Source organism: Pristiophorus japonicus, chromosome 6 (genome assembly GCF_044704955.1).
Source record: "Pristiophorus japonicus isolate sPriJap1 chromosome 6, sPriJap1.hap1, whole genome shotgun sequence".
In the NCBI taxonomy this organism is placed as follows: domain Eukaryota; kingdom Metazoa; phylum Chordata; class Chondrichthyes; family Pristiophoridae; genus Pristiophorus; species Pristiophorus japonicus.
In genome coordinates, this window is record NC_091982.1 from 37,254,576 (window position 1) to 37,273,621 (window position 19,046).

Sequence of the window (19,046 nt, forward strand, 5' to 3'; positions counted from 1 at the left end):
AGCCAAGGCCGACTGAATACACCAAGGAGGTTTCTGCAGAGCCAGCCCTTCGAGGACCAGAGCTGGTCGAGGGCGTCCTAGAAGGACATCTGTAGCTTCCTCATTTGACACAGAGCAGCATTCCCAAAGCCATGATGCAGCCACAGGGTAGACACTGCGGCATAGTGTAAGAATAGTTATGTGTAAGAGGGGTTACAAGGGTGAGAATTGATAATATGTATGTTTTGTGAATCCATTGTTTGGGGTCTAATAAATCTTTATTTTGGTTTGCAATCTCTATATAGGTCTCTCAGTTAACTGTAGTAATGCTGCATGAGAGGGCTCATTGGTTTGCTCATGGAGATGCACAGATGAAGGCTCAAGTGCACATTAGCTTATGGGAAACGCGCAGCAATGAGACGGCTTTGTGCTTCCCTTGCAGGGTCAACATGGCGACACCGCCTCCTGCGTGGCTGGCCATCCACATCCTGATCCTCCTCCTGTGCCTCCTGCTGCTGCTGTTCATGCGCTGTGGGTTCCTGTGCCTCCTGCTTGTGGTCATCCTCCTCCTCAGGTGGCATTGCTGCCTCATCCTCCAATGGCCGTGCCCTCATGATTGCCAGGTTATGAAACATGCAGCACATGACCATGAACATGGAGACCCGCTCAGTCGAGTACCACAGCACATCTCCTGAGCGGTCCAGGCAACGGAACCTGTTTCAGGATGCCGATGGTGTGTTCGATGATGGCCCTGGTGACCGAATGACTGTCATTGTACGCGTGCTGCGCAGCCGTCCTGGGGTTGCGAAGGGGAGTCAGCAGCCAAGTGCACAGTGGGTAGCCCTTGTCTCCAAGGAGCCAGTCGCAATCTTGGTTTGGCCCAGTAAACACGCCGGTCACACCGGCCTGGCGCAGGACGAAAGCATCGTGGCTGCTGCCAGGATACCGGGCATAGAAACATAGAAACATAGAAACATAGAAAATAGGTGCAGGAGTAGGCCATTCGACCCTTCGAGCCTGCACCACCATTCAATAAGATCATGGCTGATCATTCCCTCAGGACCCCTTTCCTGCTTTCTCTCCATACAACAAACGAGGATGACTTGATTCCACACCAAAAGGGATGAGTTGACATGGCATCAACTGCCATGATTTTGCAGCTGTGGTCGCACACCAGCTGCACATTGAGGGAATGGTATCCCTTGCGGTTTGTGTGCGGGAATGTGTTGGGAACCCCTCAGTGCGACATAGGTGCAGTCGATGGGCCCCTGAACCCTGGGGAATGCACAGGAATCCAGTCTGCCGCTCCAACTGCTTCTTCCTGCTCATCGGGAAGAAGATGTAGTCGCTCCTCCTCTTATAGAGAGCATCTGTGACCTCGCGTATGGATGTGAGCGTGGCAAACTGCGAGATGTTGGAGATGTCTGCTGTTGCATGTTGGAAGGATCAAGTGTCTTAAAAGTTGAGGGTGATGCTCACCATGGATGTATCGCTCAGGGCTGTCCTCAACCTTGTTTGCAACGGCAAGTCTGGTGGCAGGAGAGAGCAGAGCTCTGTGACAAAGTCCTTGCGTTATCGCAGTCTATGGAGACACTGGTCATCAGTTAGGTCCCTGTATGAGAACTGCTGCTGGTAGACCCTTTGCCGATAGAGCTTTCTGCCAGCATGTCTGTGCAGGCGTCTTCCTTTCTCAGCAGCGTTATTGCCTTCTCCCTCCTGGTCTGGTTGGTCCTCAATCTTTGCAGGCTGCCTCCTGGCCCAGTATCTGGTGTGGCGGGGTGGGGGGCGGTCGGCATACCTCTCCCTCCTCCTGATTGCATGCCCTTGCTGAGGCCCTTCCTGTTGCAACTGTCTGGGCTGACCCCTCTCAACATCACCCTGGCTGTTATGTCTTGAATAAAGAGTCAGACTAGAGGCTGCAAGCTTAAATTAATGTGTGACGGTAGTCCTTTATTACAGGTCTCAGAGTGCCTCTCCAGCCTGTGAGGCCTCCTTATATACAGATATTCCCAAGGGATTGTGGGATCCCTTGGGACTCCAGGGGATAAGCCCTCTGGTGGTTAGACATGGTATTTGCAGGTTTACATACACAACAACAATCCCCCCAAAAGTCAATAATGTAACTATTTAGACTGTGAATCGATCTGGGGCCTTCCTCTCCCTGGTTGATCATCTCGGTACAAATGCTGGTGTTGGTGAGTCGTTTGTTGGGCCCTCGCTGGGCTGCTGTGCAGTTGGCCTTGCTGGGCTGCTGGGGGTGGTGAGTCTTGCTGGGCTGCTGCGGGTGATGGGTTCTGCTTCGTGGTCAACCGCTGGGTCGGTTGGCACTGGTGTGTGTGTAGGCAGGTCGAAAAAGGTAGAGTATATTATGGGTTGTTCTGGATAGTCCGTAAATCTGAGTTTGGTTTGGTCCAAGTGTTTCCTGCAGGTGAGTCCATTTGCGAGTTTGACCACAAACACCCTGCTCCCCTCTTTGGCCAAAACAGTGCCAGCCAGACACTTGGGACCTTGTCCATAGTTCAACACAAATACAGGATCATTTATTTCAATTTCACGTGACACATTTGCGCGATCATGATATGTATTCTGTTGAAGCCGCCTGCTCGCTACCTATTCGTGTAGATCAGGGTGGACTAGCCCTTTTCATGAGCAGTTCAGCGGGAGGAACCCTGTGGGGTCTTGTGCGGTAACTGAGCAGGAATCAGGATAAGCGAGTCTGCAGTGAGCCTTCAGTTACCCTTTTCAAGCTCTGCTTGATTCTTTGAACTGCTTGTTCTGCCTGACCATTGGACGCTGCTTTAACCGGGGCAGACGTGACATGTTTGATCCCATTGCGGGTCATGAACTTGAATTCGGCACTGGTAAAGCACAGCCCATTGTTAATTACAAGGACATCAGGCAGGCCGTGCGTGGCAAACATGGCCCGTAGGCTTTCAATGGTGGCAGCAGACGTGCTTGCCGATATTATCACACATTCAATCCATTTGGAGTATGCATCTACAACCACTAAAAACATTTTTCCCAAGACTGGGCCTGCATAGTTGACATGGACCTTAGATCATGGTTTGGAGGGGCAAGACCATAAACTTAGTGGCACCTCCCTGGTTGCATTGCTTAACTGTGAACATGTATTACATTTGTGCACGCAGGACTCTAAGTCTGCATCGATACCGGGCCACCACATATGGGATCTGGTTATTGCTTTCATCATTACGATGCCTGGGTGGGTGCTATGGAGATCACTAATGAAGGTGTCCCTGCCCTTTTTTGGCACAACTACCCGATTACCCCATAGGAGGCAGTCATCCTGTATAGACATTTCATCTTTGTGCCGCTGGTACAGCTTTATTTCTTCCTGCATCTCTAACGGGACACTAGAACAACTCCCGTGGAGCACACAGTTTTTTACTAAGGACTTTTTACTTAGTAAGGTGTCCTGGGCTCGTCCAGGTTCTAATCTGTTGGGCGGTAACAGGTGATTGCTCACTCTCGAATGCTTCCATTACCATAACTAAATCTGCGGGTTGTGCCATCTCCACCCCTGTGGTGGGCAATGGCAGCCTACTGAGAGCATCAGCACAGTTTTCTGTGTCTGGCCTGTGGCGGATGGCGTAGTTGTATGCAGACAACATGAGCGCCCATCTCTGGATGCGGGCCGATGCATTCGTATTTATCCCCTTACTTTCAGAAAAGAGGGATATTAGCGGCTTATGCTCGGTTTCCAATTCAAAATCTGAGCCCGAACAGATATTGATGCATTTTCTTTACCCTGTAAACACAAGCTAACGCTTCTTTTTCAATCATACTGTAGGCCCTCTCAGCCTTAGGCAGACTTCTGGATGCATAAGCAACCGGTTGCAATTTCCCAAATTCATTAGCTTGTTGCAATATACACCCGACCCCGTACAACGACGCATCACGTGGTAGTACCAAACGCTTACATGGATCGTACAACACAAGCAATTTGTTTGAACATAACAGCTTCCTAGCTTTCTCAAAGGCATTTTCTTGGCTTTTATCCCATACCCATTCATCTCCTTTATGCAGTAAAGAGTGCAGCGGTTCTAACAACGTGCTAAGACCCGGTAAGAAATTACAAAATAGTTCAGGAGTCCTAGAAACGACCGCAGCTCCGTCACGTTCTGTGGTCTTGGTGCATTCTTGATTGCCTCCGTCTTCGAATCGGTGGGCTTGATGCCGTCTGCCGCAATTCTTCTCCCCAGGAACTCCACTTCAGGTGCCAGGAAAACGCACTTCGAGCGTTTTAGCCTGAGCCCCACACGATTAAGCCGACTAAGAACCTCCTCTAGGTTCTGCAGGCGCTCAACGACGTCCCGACCTGTAAAGAAGATGTCGTCCTGGAAGACCACAGTGTGTGGGAGTGATCTTCAGCAAGCTTTCCATGTTCCTCTAGAATATCGCCATGGCCGATCGAATCCCAAACGGGCATCTGTTGTAAATGAAGAGACCTTTGTGCATGTTGATGCAGGTGAAGCCGTTTGATGATTCCTCCAGTTCCTGCGTCATGTAGGCCGAGGTCAAGTCCAGCTTCGTGAACGTTTTCCCTCCCGCCAGCATCGCAAATAGGTCGTCTGCCTTTGGTAGTGGGTATTGATCCTGCAGTGAGAAACGATTGATAGTTACTTTGTAATCATCACAGATTCTGACGGTGCCGTCTCCCTTGAGGACTGGAACGATCGGACTGGCCCACTCGTTGAATTCGCTCGGCGAAGTGATGCTCTCTGGTTGCGCCTGTCCAGCTCGATCTCCACCCTCTCTCTCATCATGTAAGGTACCGCTCCCGCCGTGTGGTGGATGGGTCGCGCCCCCAGAATCAAATGGATCTGCACTTTTGCTCCTTGGAACTTCCCGATGTCTGGTTCGAACAGCGAGGGGAACTTGCTTAGGACCTGGGCACCCAGTTCCAGCATATCTTTCCCAGCCAGCTCCTGCTGAACAGGGTGGGGCCATTGCCCGGTACCACCCAGAGTGGTAACTCGTGCACCGCTCCATCGTAGGAGACCTTTACGATCGCACTGCTAATTCTGAGATCAGTTCCTTTGTGTACGTACTCAGTTTAGTGCGAATGGGAGTCAGGACTAGCCTTGAAGCCTTGCTGCACTACAATTTATCGGAAGTCTTTTTGCTCATTATGGACTGGCTTGCATCCGTCTCCAGCTCCATGGACACCGGGAGTCCATTTAATTCAACCTTCAGTATTATCGGGGGACACTTTGTGGTAAATATGTGCACCCCATATACCTCTGCCTCCTTGGTCTGAGGCTCTTGTTCGTCGTGATCCAATGTGAATCTGTCCTCCTCTGCAACATGGTGCTTTGCAGGATTAGCAGTGTTTGCAGCTCGCCTGCACATACATTGGAGGTGTCCCATTGTTCCACAGCCCTTGCAAATGTATCCTTTGAAGTGGCATGAATGGAATCGCTGATCACTCCCGCAGCACCAACAAGGTGTTAATGGCCTTGTATTCACCACCCTTGATGGTGGACTCTGAGTCATCTGCAGATGTGCAGCTGCAGGCATGTAAGTCCTGCCATGTACATTTCGATTTGAAAACAATGTTACTTTGTTCACAGTACTTGCAGCAGCACTCGTGTGCTGAGAAATTTGTTTGGTATTGTCACTGGTGGCGATAAATGTCTGGGCTATCGTTATGGCTTTACTCAAGGTTGGGGTCTCTACTGTCAAAAGTTTGCGAAGTATTACTTCATGGCCAATGCCAAGTACAAAGAAGTCCCAGAGCATGTGCTCCAAGTGATCTTCAAATTCGCAATGTCCTGCAAGGTGCCTTAGCTCTGCGACGTAGCTCGCTACTTCCTGGCCTTCAGACCACTTGTACGTGTAGAACCAATACCTGGCCATCAGAACGCTTTCCTTCAGATTGAGATGCTCCTGGACCAGTGTGCACAACTCATTGTATGACTTTTCAGTGGGTTTCGCTGGAGCGAGCAGGTTTTTCATGAGGCCATACGCTGGTGCCCCATAAACGGCGAGGAGGATCACCCTTCATTTGGCAGCATTCGCTTCTCCTTCCAGCTCATTGGCCATGAAGTATTGGTCGAGTCGCTCCACGAAGGTTTCCCAATCATCTCCCTCCGAAAATTTCTCCATGATGCCCACGGTTCTCTGCATTGTTGCAGTGGAGTTCGTCATCTGTATCTCGTCGCCAGTTGTTATGTCTTGAATAAAGAGTCAGACTAGATGCTGCAAGCTCAAAGTAAGGTGTGACTGTAGTCCTTTATTACAGATCTCAGAGTGCCTCTCCAGCCTGTGAGGCCTCCTTATATACAGGTGCTCCCAAGGGATTGTGGGATCCCTTGGGACTCCAGGGGATAAGCCCTCTGGTGGTTAGACATAGTATTTACAAGTTTACATACATAACACTGGCCTTCTGCATGCTGGTCAGCCATGAATGCTGCAGCCCTTGCCCGCTGCCTCCAGAGTTGGAAGAGCCTGGAGCACTTTCAATCAAGCGCTCTGTCAGCAAGGCTACTCTCAGTGCTTTAAAAAGTCAGAGAAAAAGTTGCCGACAAAAATGCTGCTAAACTCAACACATCTTTAACCACCGCTGGCAGTCTTCAGCAAGCACTGTGTACCAACACAAAAACCTAACGTAAGCACCGTCAAGCGGTGACAAGACCTTTTCAGCCAAATGTCGCTTCCGGGGCGGGTCCGCGGCGATGCGCGCTTTGATACATACTTAAGGAGACTGCGACAGCAGCGGGACAGAAGTGGGGTGGAGTGAGGCAGATATGATCACCGCCAGAAAACGCATGAGGGCAATTGTGTGAACGGCGGCCATTCTGCAGAAACCCGGCGGCCATTCCCCGCTGCTCCATGGCCACCACTTTCCAGCAGCCTGAGGCCTTGACGAAAGTGGCAATTTTGACCCTTAACACTTTTGTCACATTGAGAATCAATGAGGCCGAAATTGATGGTTCTACCACCAGCAAAACTCGGCGGTTTCCCAGTTTTTTCGGCGCTCTCCCCTCCGTGCGAGATTGGTGAGGATCTCACGCCGGCGGTTTGAAAGGACCGCTGGGGAGTGTCTGCCGGCATGCGCCGGCATGCAACGCCGACAAACGTCCTGCCGCCTGCTCCCGCCCAAGATTCATCCGAGCGGTCCTCTGCTCCTGCTGGAGAAAAAAGTGCCGCATGGAAGCAGGTCTTAGCTGGACGGTAGGTATGAAGACCTGCAAGAAAAGGTAACCTGAGATTTTTGTTTTACTTTTCCAGCGATTTTGTATGAAAGAGTCCTCAGAAGGTTTGTGATTTTGTGTTTTTTATTTTTTGAACATTTTTTTTGTGCATTGCCCCCTTCCTGGGCCTGATCCAGCCTCGGCGTAACTTTCTCCAGGATTGCATTGACGTCCAGGATCCTATCTACCGCCCTCAACCACCTAGAATCGGCGCGTAACACCCATTTTTGCCACCGGGCGCTTTTTTCCTCCTTTTTTGACCAAACTTCCGCCCAAAGTACCGTCAAGATCTTAACGGTCTTTTCGAATGTAAATGGGCGGAACTTGCCTTTGATCAATTTCGATCCCATTGAGTCGGTAATTGGTTTGGATGTAGGAGTCAGCTTTTCACCATATAAATGACTTAGATGAAGAAATAAAGAGTTGTATATCCAAAGATAGATGTCACAGTAAGCTGTGTAGATGGGAGCAGAAAGTTACAAAGGGACTTAGTCAGATTAAGTGAGTGGGTAAAACTATGGAAGATGGAGTTCAATGTGGGGAGGTGTGAGGTCACCCACTTTGGATTTGAGAAAAATGAATCGGAATATTTTCTTAATGGTGCAAGACTAGGAGGTGTACCTTTGGAACGGGGTACAGTGCAGAATCACCAGAATTATACCAGACTGTGTAGCACCCCGTTTGGGGGAAGTAACATCCGCGAGGCAGGTGTTCCTGTCGCAGGCGTCGAAGACCAGCCCCGCTCGCGAAAGTGGGGTTAGCACCCCCCAGAGGAAGTGGAGTACAAAAAAACACGCTCCACTTCCTCTCTGGGGGGGGGGGGGGGGCGAAGGGGGCGGAAGCAGAGGGAGCAGAGTGCAGCACGATGCATTGGGCCGCATAGAAGGAGCCCCCTCCTTCATTAAAGGGATGGGCCAAGTGGCAACTTCTGCAGGGCCCTACCTGGAACTCCAGCGAGCAGGGTGCCGCCCCGTCTGCCCGGCACTCAAGCAGGGGTGACGGGCTGCCAGATCGTGGCATGGACCCAGCGTTCAAACAGGCAATGGGCCGTGATGAGTAAGACAGCCGATTTTTTATTTACGCGCACGCCACCTGCCCTTTAACGAGCGCCCCGCGAGCGGCCGGCCGCCATATATGCGCCCCTGAAGCTGTTGCTGGCATCGTCTGGCGTAGCTTCAGGGGCGATACTAAATTTTTGCTCCAGGACTAAAACGGGCCGCTGCACACGGTGATGATGTCGCCATCGCATTGCGCAGCGGAGCGGCGCACTACCAGCTACAGCTGCCACTAAACTCCCATGGAATTTAGCAGGAATCGTTAGCGGTGCCGTGCCCAGGCGAAAAGTCTTTTGCGCGTCCTCCCCCCCCCCCCCCCCCCCCCCCCCCAGTAACAGGAGCTGCAAACTACCCCAATTTCTCCCCCACAGTGTTAAATTATGAGAACAGGTTGCATAAAGTTGGTTTACATTCTCTTGAGCTTGGAAAGTTGAGGGATGATCGAGGTCTTTCAAAATGAAAAAGTGATTCAATCGGCCAAGTGACTTGCCTGCCAACATCCTGCATGGATTCCAACATTTTAAATTTTAACCTGATTTTCTGATCGCTGAAGTTGAAGTTCATTTGTCAATTACATACCCATTCTGAAAGTTTGTTAACGTCTTCCTGTATTTTGTCATGGTCTTTCTCTGTATTAATGACACCCCCCAATTGGGTGTCGTTCGCAAATTTTGAAATTGTACTTCCAATTGCTGAGTCCAAATTGTTTCATCATAGGCAGTCCCTCGGAATTGAGGAAGACTTGCTTCCACTCTAAAAATGAATCATTAAGTGGCTGAACAGTCCAATATGAGAACCACAGACTCTGTCACAGGTGGGACAGATAGTCGTTGAAGGAAAGGGTGGGTGGGAAAGGTTTGCCGCACACTCTTTCCGCTGCCTGCGCTTGATTTCTGCATGATCCCTGCGATGAGACTTAAGGTGCTCAGCACCCTCCCGGATGCACTTCCTCCACTTAGGGCAGTCTTTGGCCAGGGAGTCCCAGGTGTCAGTGGGGATGTTGCACTTCATCAAGGAGGCTTTGAGGGTGTCCTTGTAATGCTTCTTCTGCCCACCTTTGGCTCGTTTGCCGTGAAGGAGTTCCGAGTAGAGCGCTTGTTTTGGGAATCTCGTGTCTGGCATCCGAACAATGTGGCCTGCCTAGCGAAGCTGATCAAGTGTGGTCAGTGCTTCAATGCTGGGAATATTGTCCTGGTCGAGGACGCTAATGTTAGTGCGTCTGTCCTCCCAGGGGATTTGTAAGATCTTGCGGAGACATCGTTGGCGATATTTCTCCAGTGACTTGAGGCGTCTACTGTACATGGTCCATGTCTCTGAGCCATACAGGAGGGCGGGTATTACTACAGCCCTGTAGACCATGAGTTTGGTGGCAGATTTGAGGGCCTGGTCTTTGAACACTCTCTTGCTCAGGTTGGTGAAGGCTGGCGCACTGGATGCAGTGTTGAATCTAGTCGTCAATGTCTGCTCTTGTTGCTGATGCTCCCGAGGTATGAGAAATGGCTCACGTTGTCCAGGGCCACGCTGTGGATCTTGATGTGGAGTTCGAGCAGCGCGAGTCCGGGGTGCATGGTGAGGCCTATAAAGGCCCAACATCGGAGGAGGAGCGGCAGTTCGAGCAGCGCGAGTCCGGGGTCCGTGGTGAGGCCTACAAGAGGCCCAACATCAGAGGAGAAGCAGCAGTTCGAGCAGCGCGAGTCCGGGGTGCGTAGTGAGGCCTATAAGAGGCCCAACGTCGGAGGAGAAGCGGCAGTTCGAGCAGCGCGAGTCCGGGGTGCGTGGTGAGGCCTATAAGAGGCCCAACGTCGGAGGAGAAGCGGCAGTTCGAGCAGCGCGAGTCCGGGGTGCGTAGTGAGGCCTATAAGAGGCCCAACGTCGGAGGAGAAGTGGCAGTTCGAGCAGCGCGAGTCCGGGGTCCGTGGTGAGGCCGACAAGAGGCCCAACATCGGAGAAGGAGCGGCAGTTCGAGCAGCGCGAGTCCGGGGTCCGTGGTGAGGCCTATAAAGGCCCAGCTTGTACAGCTCCAGCCAGGAGAAAAAGCAAAAAAGAAGTAGGAAGAAATCAAAAGGTGACGTCACAGCCAAAGGGGTAAGTGATTGGCTGGTGATTGGTGAGTAGATTTTCCTTTTTATATCAGTAAGTAACCTGTTAACATTGTTGTTGCCAATTTAAGTTAATCTAAGAGTTAAGTCATGACAGGAGAGCTCGGTCACGTGATATGCTCCTCCTGCACCATGTGGGAACTCAGGGACATTTCCGGTGTCCCTGACGACTACGTGTGCGGGAAGTGTATCCGCCTCCAACTCCTGACGGACCGCGTTGCAGATTTGGAGCTGAGGGTGGATTCACTCTGGAGCATCCACGATGTTGAGAATGACGTGAGTAGCACGTGTAGCGAGTTGGTCTTACCGCAGGTGAAGGGTCCACAGCCAGCTAGGGAATGGAAGACCAGCAGGAAAAGCAGTGCAAGGAAGGTAGTGCAGGGGTCCCCTGCGGTCATCCCCCTGCAAAACAGATACACTGCTTTGAGTACTGTTGAGGGGGATGACTCATCAGGGGAGGGCAGCAGCAGCCAAGTTCATGGCTGGCTCTGTTGCACAGGAGGGCAGGAAAAAGAGTGGGAGAGCGATCGTGATAGGAGATTCAATTGTAAGGGGAATTGATAGGCGTTTCTGCGGCCGCAACCGAGACTCCAGGATGGTATGTGCCTCCCTGGTGCAAGGGTCAAGGATGTCTCGGAGCGGGTGCTCTGAAAAGGGAGGGAGAACAGCCAGTTGTCGTGGTGCACATTGGTACCAACGACATAGGTAAAAAAAAGGGATGAGGTCCTACGAGGCAAATTTAAGGAGCTAGGAGCTAAATTAAAACGTAGGACCTCAAAAGTAGTAATCTCAGGATTGCTACCAGTGCCACGTGCTAGTCAGAGTAGGAATCGCAGGATAGCGCAGATGAATACGTGGCTTGAGCAGTGGTGCAGCAGGGAGGGATTCAAATTCCTGGGGCATTGGAACCGGTTCTGGGGGAGGTGGGACCAGTACAAACCGGACGGTCTGCACCTGGGCAGGACCGGAACCAATGTCCTCGGGGGAGTGTTTGCTAGTGCTGTTGGGAAGGAGTTAAACTAATATGGCAGGGGGATGAGAACCAATGCAGGGAGACAGAGGGAAACAAAATGGAGACAAAAGCAAAAGACAGAAAGGAGATGAGTAAAAGTGGAGGGCAGAGAAACCCATGGCAAAAAACAAAAAGGGCCAATGTACAGCAAAATTCTAAAAGGTCAAAGTGTAATAAAAAGGCAAGCCTGAAAGCTCGGTGCCTCAATGCAAGGAGTATTCGGAACCCAGGAGAGAGCTCTGAGCTCGTTCGAGTGGGTGAGAGCGCAGATGAACAGGACTTCCAAGAAAGAATGCAAAAGGCAGGAGGCAACAGAGCAGAGTAGCACTGGGGTAAGGGTAAACCACAAGGTGATAGGAAGGGACAATATATATGAATATAAAGGGCTGCAGGAGGGGTCAAAACTAAAAATCATGGTTTAAAAACTAGTATTAAAACACTCTACCTAAACGCACGCAGCATTCGAAATAAAGTAAATGAGTTGACGGCACAAATCATTACAAATGGGTATGATTTGGTGGCCATTACAGAAACGTGGTTGCAGGGTGGCCAAGACTGGGAATTAAACATACAGGGGTATCTGACAATTCGGAAAGATAGACAAGAAGGGAAAGGAGGTGGGGTAGCTCTGTTAATAAAGAATGATATCAGGGCAGTTGTGAGAGATGATATTGGCTCTAATGAACAAAATGTTGAATCATTGTGGGTGGAGATTAGAGATAGTAAGGGGAAAAAGTCACTGGTGGGCGTAGTTTATAGGCCCCCAAATAATAACTTCATGGACAATAATCAAGGGAATAATAGAGGCATGTGAAAAAGGAACGGCAGTAATCATGGGGGATTTTAACCTACATATCGATTGGTCGCCTGGAGGAGGAATTCATAGAATGCATATGGGATTGTTTCTGAGAACAGTATGTTACAGAACCTACAAGGGAGCAAGCTATCTTAGATCTGGTCCTGTGTAATGAGACAGGAATAATAAACGATCTAGTAAAAAATCCTCTCGGAATGAGTGATCACAGTATGGTTGAATTTGTAATACAGATTGAGGGTGAGGAAGTAGTGTCTCAAATGAGCGTACTATGCTTAAACAAAGGGGACTACAGTGGGATGAGGGCAGAGTTAGCTAAAGTAGATTGGGAACACAGACTAAACGGTGGCACAATTGAGGAACAGTGGAGGACTTTGAAGGAGTTCTTTCATAGTGCTCAGCAAAAATATATTCCAGTGAAAAAGAAGGGAGGTAAGAGAAGGAATAACCAGCCGTGGATAACCAAGGAAATAAAGGAGAGTATCAAATTAAAAACCAATGCATATAAGGTGGCCAAGGTTAGTGGGAAACTAGGAGATTGGGAAAATTTTAAACGACAGCAAAGAATGACTAAGAAAGCAATAAAGAAAGGAAAGATAGATTATGAAAGTAAACTTGCGCAAAACATAAAAACAGGTAATAAAAGCTTTTACCGATATATAAAATGGAAGAGAGTGACTAAAGTAAATGTTGGTCCCTTAGAAGATAAGAAGGGGTATTTAATAATGGGAAATGTGGAAATGGCTGAGAGCTCAAACAATTATTTTGCTTCGGTCTTCACAGTAGAAGACACAAAAACCATGCCAAAAATTGCTGGTCACGGGAATGTGGGAAGGGAGGACCTTGAGACAATCACTATCACTTGGGAGGTAGTGCGGGACAGGCTAATGGGACTCAAGGTCGACAAGTTCCATGGTCCTGATGAAATGCATCCCAGGGTATTAAAAGAGATGGCGGAAGTTATAGCAGATGCATTCGTTATAATCTACCAAAATTCTCTGGACTCTGGGGAGGTACCAGCGGATTGGAAAGCAGCTAATGTAACGCCTCTGTTTAAAAAAGGGGGCAGACAAAAGGCAGGTAACTATAGGCTGGTTAGTTTAACATATTTAGTGGGGAAAATGCTTGAAGCTATCATTAAGGAAGATCTAGATAGGAATAGTGCAATCAAGCAGACGCAACATTGATTCATGAAGGGGAAATCATGTTTAACTAATTTACTGGAATTCTTTGAGGATATAATGAGCATGGTGGATAGAGGTGTACCGATGGATGTGGTGTATTTAGATTTCCAAAAGGCATTCGATAAGGTGCCACACAAAAGGTTACTGCAGAAGATAAAGCTACGCGGAGTCAGAGGAAATGTATTAGCATGGATAGAGAATTGGCTGGCTAACAGAAAGCAGAGAGTCAGGATAAATGGGTCCTTTTCGAGTTGGAAATCGGTGATTAGTGGTGTCCCATAGGGATCGGTGCTGGGACCACAACTGTTTACAATATACATAGATGACCTGGACGAGGGGACAGAGTGTAATGTAACAAAATTTGCAGATGACACAAAGATTAGTGGGAAAGCGGGTTGGGTAGAGAACACAGAGAGGCTGCAAGGAGATTTAGATAGGTTAAGCGAATGGGCTAAGGTTTGGCAGATGGAATACAATGTCGGAAAATGTGAGGTCATCCAACTTGGGAAAAAAAACAGTAAAAGGGAATATTATTTGAATGGGGAGAAATTACAACATGCTGCGGTGCAGATGGACCTGGGGGTCCTTGTGCATGAATCCCAAAAAGTTAGTTTGCAGGTGCAGCAGGTAATCAGGAAGGCGAATGGAATGTTGGCCTTCATTGCGAGAGGGATGGAGTACAAAAGCAGGGAGGTCCTGCTGCAACTGTACAGGGTATTGGTGAGGCCGCACCTGGAGTACTGCGTGCAGTTTTGGTCACCTTACTTAAGGAAGGATATACTAGCCTTGGAGTGGGTACAGATACGATTCACTCGGCTGATTCCGGAGATGAGGGGGTTACCTTATGATGATAGATTGAGTAGACTGGGTCTTTACTCGTTGGAGTTCAGAAGGATGAGGGGCGATCTTATAGAAACATTTAAAATGATGAAAGGGATAGACAAGATAGAGGCAGAGAAGTTGACTAGAACTAGGGGGCACAGCTTCAAAATACGGGGGAGCCAATTTAAAACGGAGTTGAGAAGGAATTTCTTCTCCCAGAGGGTTGTAAATCTGTGGAATTCTCTGCCCAAGGAAGCAGTTGAGGCTAGCTCATTGAATGTATTCAAATCACAGATAGATAGATTTTTAACCAATAAGGGAATTAAGGGTTATGGGGAGCTGGCGGGTAAGTGGTACTGAGTCCACGGCCAGATCAGCCATGATCTTTTTGAATGGCGGAGCAGGCTCGATGGGCTAGATGGCCTACTCCTGTTCCTAATTCTTATGTTCTTATATTCTTATGTACTTATGACTGGTGGGCAGTGCTGTGAGGCGAGGACAGGCTAGTGGAGGACCTTTGTCTTACGGATGTTTAGCATAAGGCCCATGCTTTCATACGCCTCAGTAAATACGTTGGCTATGACTTGGAGTTCAGCCTCTGTATGTGCGCAGACGCAGGCATCATCCGCGTACTGTAGCTCAACGACAGAGGTTGGTGTGGTCTTGGAACTGCCCTGGAGACAACAAAGGTTGAACAGGTTCTCACTGGTTCTGTAGTTCAGTTCTACTCCAGCGGGGAGCTTGTTGACTGTGAGGTGGAGCATGGCAGTGAGGAAGATTGAGAAGAGGGTTAGGGCGATGACGCAACCCTATTTGACCCCGCTATAAGGGCTAGTGCTGTTCCCTGCATTTCTCCTGCAGCTGTCGCGCTGTAAAAATCATGTCCGTTGTGCCCCGCAGGGGCCGAAATCCGAACTGTGACTCCGGGAGAAGCTCCTCAGCTACAGGGAGAAGACGGTTGAGGACAAGATATAAGTTCACAGAGTTGAGCGTAATATATTAGCATGGATAGAGGATTGCCTAACCATCAACAGAGAGTCGGGATAAATGGTTCATTCTCTGGTTGGCAACCAGTAACTAGTGGGGTGCCGCAGGGATGAGTGCTGGGACCCCAACTATTTACAATCTATATTAACGACTTGGAAGAAGGGACTGAGTGTAATGTAGCCAAGTTTGTTGATGATACAAAGATGGGAGGAAAAGTAATGTGTGAGGAGGGCATAAAAAAATCTGCAAAAGGACATAGACAGGCTAAGTGAGTGGGCAAAAATTTGGCAGGTGGAGTATAATGTCAGAAAATCAAAGAGCAAGTTATTATTTAAATGGAGAAAGATTGCAAAGTGCTGCAGTACAGTGGGACCTGGGGGTACTTGTGCATGAAATGCAAAAAGATAGTATGCAGGTACAGCAAGTGATCAGGAAGGCCAATGGTATCTTGACCTTTATTGCAAAGGGGATGGAGTATAAAAGCAGGGAAGTCTTCCTATAGCTATATAAGGTATTGGTGAGGCCACACCTGGAATACTGCGTGCAGTTTTGGTTTCCATATTTACGAAAGGATATACTTGCTTTGGAGGCAGTTCAGACAAGGTTCACTAGGTTGATTCTGGGGATGAGGGGGTTGACTTATGAGGAAAGGTTGAGTCGGTTGGGCCTCTACTCATTGGAATTCAGAAGAATGAGAGCCGATCTTCTCGAAACGTATAAGATTATGAGGGGGCTTGACAAGGTGGATGCAGAGAGGATGTTTCCACTGATGGGGGAGACTAGAACTAGAGGGCATGATCTTAGAATAAGAGGTCTCCCATTTAAAACAGAGGTAAGGAGGAATTTCTTCTCAGAGGGTTGTAAATCTGTGGAATTTGCTGCCTCAGAGAGCTTGGAAGCTGGGACATTGAATAAAATTAAGACAGGAATAGACAGTTTCTTGAACAATAAGGGGATAAGGGGTTATGGGGAGCGGGCGGGGAATTGGAGCTTAGTCCATGATCGGATCAGCCATGATCTTATTGAGGGGCGCTATGGTCTACTCCTGTTCCTATTTCTTATGTTCTTATGACTCTCGCGACGACAAAATGTTTATGTAAATGGTGAACAACAGTGGTCTCAGCACCGATTCTTGTGGAATAGCACTTCCCATGTTTTGCCAGTCTGAAACTACTTTAACCCCTACTCTCTGTTTATTGTTTTGTAGCCAGCTTGATATCCATTCTGCTGCTTGTCTTCTGACTCCACATGTTCTGACCTTAGTCATGAATCTACTATACGGTACATTATTGAAGGCCTTTTAGAAATCTAAATATATTACATCTACTACATTACCTTTGTCTACCCTTTCTGTTACTTCTTCAAAGAATTCAATAAGGTTGGTCAAGCATGACCTCCCCTTTGGAAACCATTCTGACTACTCTTTTTATTATATTTTCAGTTTCTACACGTTTTTCTATTGTATCTTTGAGTAAGGATTCCATTATCTTTCCGACCACCGACATGAAGCTAATTGGTCTATAGTTCATTGAACTTATTCTATCTCCTTTTTAACTATAGAAATCACTTTCGCTGTTCACCAATCATCTCACACTAATCCTTTTTCTAATGAATTTATATATATATTTATATATATATATAATAGTGCCTTTGCTATCTCTTCCTTCACTTCTGTTAATATGTGTGGATGCAATCCATCCGGACTAGGGATTTTATGCTCTCTAAGTTTGATTAATTTATCAATTATCTCTCCCCTTTCTATCTTAAATGTCTTTATATCTTTTTTTATCTCTGCTAATGTCATGTCCATCATGTTAGTTTCCCTGGTAAATACCGAGGCAAAGTAATTATTTAATATTTCTACCATTTTGCTGTCATTACCTGTGCGTTTATCATGTGCATCCCTTAGTGGCCATATCCATAATCTGATTTTTCTTTTGTCATTAATATGGCACATGTGGCCTAGAAATCTGATTAGGCCAGGAAACAGCTGGTGCCACCGCGGGCCAAAGTTAATGGCTCACCGCAAAAAGAGTGCAGGCCTCCTGATTTAAGTTAGCGCAGCGCAAAACCTGTAGTATAACGCGCTGTTTCAGGCGGTAGTCTCAGCAGGAGGCCCAATGCAGCGTGGTTGTAATGTCCCTGGAGCAAGGCAACGTTTTCTGAAAGCTAGCCTGTCATTTTAGAAAGGAGTGTTGATCCCTTAAAGGAGAACTGCCTTCTAAAATAAAAAAAAAAATGTTAATTAAAAAATAGGCAGTCTTTAGCCCTTCAAGCTCAACTGCCTTCTGAAAAAATAAGCATTAAAAATTATTCTGAAATGGCAGTCTTCAGCACTTAAAACTGAACTGTCTTCCGCATATAAAAAATGGTAAAAGTGCTTCAGCATTAACACAAATGGTTCAACAAGCCAGGGAAAGGACAGCCAGGATCTCGCACACAGCACTCCAGCTTTTTGCAGGGGGTCAACACTGCAAGAGAGGTTTTCTATCCACAGGAGGCCAGGAGGCCCTACAGAAAGAACAATGCGGGTCCAGATCACTGAGACCATCAAAGCTAGCAGTGTCACCCCTCGAGGACTTGGCTCCAGTGCCCAAAGAAGTTTCATGACCTCAGACCAGTGGTCAAGGTCAGTGAATGCATCTATAAAAACTGTCTTCTACCAACTGCCCACTAGCCTCACACACTGCTCATTGCACAGCATCCCCCACCCCCAGCCCCCATCTCTCACCGACCAACGATCTCTACCAAACACGAGGCACAGCTCCCGTTCCGAGCCCCACCTCACCTCCTTGGAGGAGACGGTGCTGGCCATTCTTAGCAGGGGCATGGCTGAGCCCTTGGCCAGCGGCAGGGCTGAAAGGATACAAGATACTGGTATCCTCATACGTTATCCTCCTTCTCACATCCCTTTTCTCCCTCATCCCACAATCTCTTCTGATTTACAAGGTGCGCATGGTGTAAACATGAAGCTCTTGCTTTCCCCCCCTCACCTCACCACAACTCAATCCTTGTGCCTTCCTCATTTCAGACACCCAAGAAATCCAACCTACCCATCCAGGAAGAGGGAGAGGAGAGTGAAAAAAGAAGAAGAAGAAACACTGTCACTCGATTTCACACACCCAGCCACCAGCTCCTCAAGGTCGACCAGCAAGGTAATCTGCAGTGCTTCCCAGTCAGCAGCCTTCCAGCAGCCATGCTGCAGGCACTGGGGTAGCACTATGTGACATCAGTAGGATAGGCAAATGCACTCAGTAAGGCAACGTACAAGCGTGATTAGTTGATGTCCTGATGACACATTTGATGGATAGATGTATAAAGTTGGATTGGAAAGTTTGCTTTGTGGTGACTTTTATTTTAGCATCATGGCCAAGAAGAGGCTGCGATCGTCAGTAACAGAGGGAAGGTAAGGTGTGGGACTAATATTGAAAGGGGAATTGGGGTTGTAGTCACTGGTACCGCAGGTGGATGGTTCTATCCTGGATATCCCGGCTAGAAATGGGCCGTCTGCATCCTTCCTTCTACTTCCTCCTCTTCTGATTCCTCCTCTTTTGATTCCTCCTCTTCTGATTCCTCCTCTTCCCTCTGCGAGCGGATGCTGGAAATTTGAAATAAAAGCAGCAAATGATGGAAATACTCAGCAGGTCAGGCAACATCTTGCCTTGAGAGGTTGACTCTGTTTGCCTCTCCATGGATGTTATCTGATCTGCTGAGTATTTCCAGCATTTTCTGTCTTCTCAGATGCCTTCCTTTACCATCTGAAGTCTTGCAAGTATCCAGCAGCACTCCCTGCACACTTTTTAACATCTATTGCACCAAGCCACTACTTCAATAAAATATTTAAAAAAACAGTCTAAAAGCTTAAATTTAAACTTAC